Source organism: Macrotis lagotis, chromosome 6 (genome assembly GCF_037893015.1).
Source record: "Macrotis lagotis isolate mMagLag1 chromosome 6, bilby.v1.9.chrom.fasta, whole genome shotgun sequence".
NCBI lineage: Eukaryota > Metazoa > Chordata > Mammalia > Peramelemorphia > Peramelidae > Macrotis > Macrotis lagotis.
In genome coordinates this window covers 216,548,069-216,553,519 of record NC_133663.1, presented here as the reverse complement: position 1 = coordinate 216,553,519, position 5,451 = coordinate 216,548,069, and the positions used below count along the sequence as shown (strand labels likewise).

Here is a 5,451-nt window from a genome sequence, read left to right as displayed (position 1 = left end):
GCCAGTGCTCTATCCACTGCACCACCTAGTTGCCCTGAAGCAATTTTAAATGATTATTGATAACTAACATTTCTTCCCTTGTGATCTGGTAGTTTATATCTTTTGACAATTTATGAGTCACATGAATGCCTATTAATCTTTAAAATTTTAATCAAGTCCTCATATGTAATTGAAAAGAGATCTTTATAGATGCCAACTATTTTCCACAGCTAACTGTTTTTCTGTCTTTTTAAAAAAATTTATGTGGTCAAATTATCCATTTAATCTTATCTCCATCCTATAATTTGTCATGAACCATTCTCTTAGCAGTTTCTCTTCTTCCTCTCTCTCTTTCTGTTCTCCATTCCCAATTTATCAAAAGCTAATGTGGGGTGAGGGTTGTGGGACCATTGTAAATTTCACCCTAATATTCTAGGCCTATTCTCTCCCTCACAGCCAAACCTAATCATAGGTTCTTAACTTTAATTTTCTTTTCAGTCTTTCTTTATGAACCTCTGACTTATAAAAGCTGAGGTTGGAATTTGTTTTAGGGTTGACTAGTTGGAGCAGTGGATTGAGCACTTACCTGGGAATCAAGAGGATGGCAGATTGAAACCCAATTCAGGCACTAGATACTTACCAGCTGTGTGAACTTGGGCAAGTCACTTAACCTGTATGCCTCACATCTAGGGCTATCACCAGTTGTCCTGATTCATATCTGGCCACTGAACACAGATGAAGAGAAAATGACTTAACCCAGTACCCTCTCACTCAAATCTAATTCATGGGTTTGTCATGGCATCAACTCACTGATGTCATGATCTTCTTTGAAAATGAAAGACAAACATTATTAAATAAGGATGTGTTTTGCATTTGCCTGATCTTTCCCTGAAGCTCTTACATTTTACTCCCCTTTCCCTTTATTCTGTTATCCCATTTCTTTATTGAATTGAATATATTTCTACATTAAGTCCTTTATATGTGCATGTGTCTGTGACTTATACCCTATTTTTGACCACAAGAAAGTGAGGTTCAAGTTAATTACTCCCCCATCTTTTCATTGTTTGTTTGACCTTTATATACACATCACAATTTTGTTCTCAATCAGTACTTAAGTTGATTCTCTTCTTAGGTATTTATGGAATAGCTGTTGAATGATCTGGGCTATATTACTTCTTCCTACTTCTTCATCTTACCTAATCTACAACATTAAGTTTTAAATAGATATTTTAGCTTTGCTCTTTTAAATAGAAAGCAATGCTTATTTGTACTTAGGGGAAAGACAGGGAATTTAAGACAAGACAGAATAATAATGAGTTTAAACTGTCTCTCTGTAAAAAGTCACATTAAATTTTTAGTTCTTGACATTATTATTTAACATTTTTTAAAATAGATTTTATTACCATGCGGACATCAGAAATATTCTCGTATTCTCACTAAAGTCTCATAAAGTCACATTTTGTGAAAAAGTAATGAATTTAGGCTGCAATAGAAATGTTTCAGCTTTTCAACAAATGCACTTCCTGTCTACAAAAATGTTATTTGGGCAATTTTTTACTCTTTAGTTAACATTTTCTTTTTTATATATGTACGTGTGTACATGTGTGTACATATACTAACCCATACACACACACACACACACACACACACACATATATATATAATATACATATATAGTCACAGACATATACACACAAACATAACTATGTTATAGCAATTTTATTAGTCCTTTTAAAAACAACTTTTGTAAAAAAAAAACATCATCTCTATAGATTTTGTATGAGTTCCCAGTATATTTATTTTTCTTCTAATTTTTATTATTTCCTTATTTGTACTTATTTTTGTCATCCTTCTTTAATGATTTTCTAATTTTAAAAAATGCAGTGTATTTCATTATTCTATTTTTCTCATAGTTAATGTATGTTTTTATGGATTTATTATGTCACTGTTAGAATACAGATACACACATACATATATGAGTGTGTGTACTTGATGAATATAGCTAATAGAAACTTTGTTAACTTTCTGTTTTAGTATAATTGGTATACTAATAGAATTCTTGCTATCATACTCAAAAAGAACTTTTCAGATTTTCAGTGTAAGTATTCTCATCTCCTTTTCAAAAATATTCTTTATATCAATGCTATATTCTTATCTTTTCATTACTGAATATAATTTCTGAAGTTCATATTACATGGAAATTTTAAGAGATGAGGACCTTTAACTTTTCCCTCCAGATTTTAGTAATTCCTTAATTTTTGTCCTATTTCATGCAATGTAATCTTAAGGAAGAGGATTTTTTAAAAGATTATCCATCCCTGATTAGAAAGGCATGTTGAGATTTGGAGTTGAGGGTTCAATTGACAAAAATCAGCAGAATCTTTTACTTAGGACTTGATGTGTTTGTGTCCTCAGTTCATTTCATGAACTGAAGTGCATGAATGATTTTCCCACTTCAGTGGTCAGTGTCACCTGTATGAAAGCATTGTCAACAAAACAAATATTATTTCTGTATCTTCTAACAGAAATTATCTGTCTTTTGTAGTGCCAGAAAGAGAAATAACCACACTTGCTATTCTGTTTTCTGTATTCACACCACAGTTTTGAGGATAGGAACAGTATCATCAGAGAGAATGAGATGTGATTCCAATCAGACACATCACCAGAATTTAAGTGATCATATTTTGGATTTCATACCTTTCTCTAAAAGCTACTGTTGTGATTTCAGGTAATAAAACAACCTCCATTGCATAAGACTTTAGATGTATATTCCCTTCGATATGGAAACAGGTCAGACTTTGAGTAACTAATAGCAGTAAATATAAAATAGTAATGGTTATTATAAAAACAACAATTAAGTTCTAATTATTTGAGATCAGAGATTCCAAGCAATCAGCTACCTGGCACCAAAAATTAGAAAATATATACATTTGACTATCTTATATATTTGGTACAAAGATTGAAAACTGTATTTGGGGGCTCACTTATTTCAGGCTTTCAAATAACCACTCAGAACTCAATGTCTCTTAATTTGGATTTGATGCTAATAGCCTGTATTATCTTTCTTCTCATAGCATGACTTTACAAGGAGAAAATTAGAAGACAATAACTCTTCAAGAAATATTATCTTAAACAAAGAAGTGAGAGCAAACAAAAAGAATCTCTATTTAAAGCCCATTACAATAATTGATTATCATAACAATGATTCTGAGTAATCTAGAAAATTAAAGGATATTTTAGAAACTATATTTTAGAAAGTATCCTTTAAATGATTTTTTAAAATGCTGGTGCTTAAAGCAGTAATTGAATTCACTTAAGAGAATCAGTGCATTCAGTGACAATGTATAATATATGAAGAAATATATTATACTGCTAAAAGTTCACATTCAATGAAGGAAATGTTTTTTGTAAATTTGCTCTTCATACATATCCCAGTTATTCAGGAAGAAGAACTGTATTTTCATCTTCCAAGTCACACAAAGGAAGTATTTCTACTTATAGGATTCTTGCTTGATATACAATTTTGTGAAAGGATTTAATCTTTAAAGTTATTTTTAGTTAGTTCAGGTATTTTGTTTACTGAATAGCATAAATATTAATTTGAGGAGGCCTCTAAGAGAAATAATTGAGATGGAGTGACTAGAGGTTTATGTAAGATACTGAAAAGATGTCATTGACAACTAATAATCCAGGCTAGAAAAAAAAATTGAATGCAGCACCTAGTTAGCAAGAATAATTTCTTCATCCATCACACCCACCCTTACTTATGTTTTATGAGTATCCCAGGTACCAAAAGTGTTAGTTGTGACTCTAACAGTCCATTTTTCTTCCTATAAAAAAGCATTACTAAGTCAAGGGCCAGAGCGGTCCTGGGTTGGGGTTAAGGGCAGCCGCAGCGCCCCCAGCACGCATGCCACCACCTCCCCTTTGCCTCCTGCTCCTCTGTGCCCCCGGGCTGCTGCTCCTGCTCCCGCCCCTCACCTCCACCTCCTCTTCTGAAGCCGGGAGCCGGCCGCCTGCGGCCCCTGCGTCCCTGCCTCCTGCCCGCCGCTGCCCCCGCGGGGGTGTCCCCTGGGGGAGACCCGCGACGCCTGCACCCGGCCTGTGCCCGCGAGGAGGGAGAGCCCTGCGGGGGCAGCGGCACCAGCAGGGGACACTGCGCGCCGGGATGGAGTGCGTGAGGAGCCGCAAGAGGAGGAGGGGCAGGGTCGGGGCGGCCGCCGGGGGCCGGTGGTGAGCGGCGTGTGCGTGTGCAAGAGCCGCTGTCCAGTGTGCGGCAGCGACGGCATCACCTCACCCAGCGGCTGCCAGCTGCCCGCCGCCAGCCTCCGGGCGGAGAGCCTGGGCCAGGAGTCCATCACCCAGCTCAGCAAGGGCACCTGCGACCAAGGTCCTTCCATTGTGACACCCCCTAAAGACATATGGAATGTCAGTGGAGCCCAAGTGTATTTAAGTTGTGAAGTTATTGGAATTCCAACCCCAATTCTCATCTGGAATAAGGTAAAAAGAGGTCATTATGGAGTTCAAAGAACAGAACTCCTGCCTGGAGACCATGATAACCTAGCCATCCAAACCCGAGGTGGCCCAGAAAAGCATGAAGTAACATGTTGGGTTTTGGTATCTCCTCTGAGTAAGGAAGATGCTAGGGAATATGAGTGTCATGCCTCAAATTCCCAAGGACAGGCTAGTGCTTCAGCAAAAATTACAGTGGTTGATTCTTTACATGAAATACCATCCAAAAAAGATGAAGGTGCTGATCAGTGAAATCCTGCAGTCTTTTTGAATATGCACAGTTTAAAAATGTCATGGAAAAACTGCAACTACTGTTGTCCAATAGCAAGTTTCCTTTAATCTAATCCACTAACCCCTTACATTGTATTCACTGATGTGCAAACATGCCCTCTGCATAGTATAAAAAAATGATACACCAAGTCTAACTACAAAACTTTATTCTTTATTTACAAAAAAAGTGTCATTAAACAAAACCTTGCACTTACAGTACTGTATATAAGATGCTTGATTTTCTTACCTCAATACATACCATTTCTGCTAAAACATGCTGTATTATAGTAGCAATTCACAGCATTTTCTAGCTTACATTTACTTGAAACAATTTTTTTTTAATTTCTAAGCACTCATCATTATTGGTGCAATGCTCATAGACATCAATTCCTGGAAAAGAAGTTTACAAGCATATGGTTTTCGAACCAAAGAAATAGGAAAAGAAAAAAGAAAAAATGGATTTAGTGAAATTGAGGAATTAAATATACCCTTAATACTTAAGACAGTTCCAAAGAAAATTGATTCAATCTATAGAATTTGCACATAAAGTCTGTATGTACCTGAGTTTTATTACGATAGCCGTGGCACTCATATGTATGTGTCCTGGTATTAGCTATTGCCATTATTCCACAAGGATTGCATACGTGAACTTGATATGGATCTGATAATTCAAATAATCTTTCCCTGAGA

The 5,451-nt window shown here is 36.3% G+C and overlaps 1 pseudogene; it reads left to right on the top strand.

Annotated features, from left to right (window-relative positions):
* The first annotated feature begins 3,889 nt into the window (after positions 1-3,889).
* LOC141492020 (insulin-like growth factor-binding protein 7 pseudogene) lies at positions 3,890-4,789 on the top strand (annotated as a pseudogene).
* Positions 4,790-5,451: the final 662 nt, after the last annotated feature.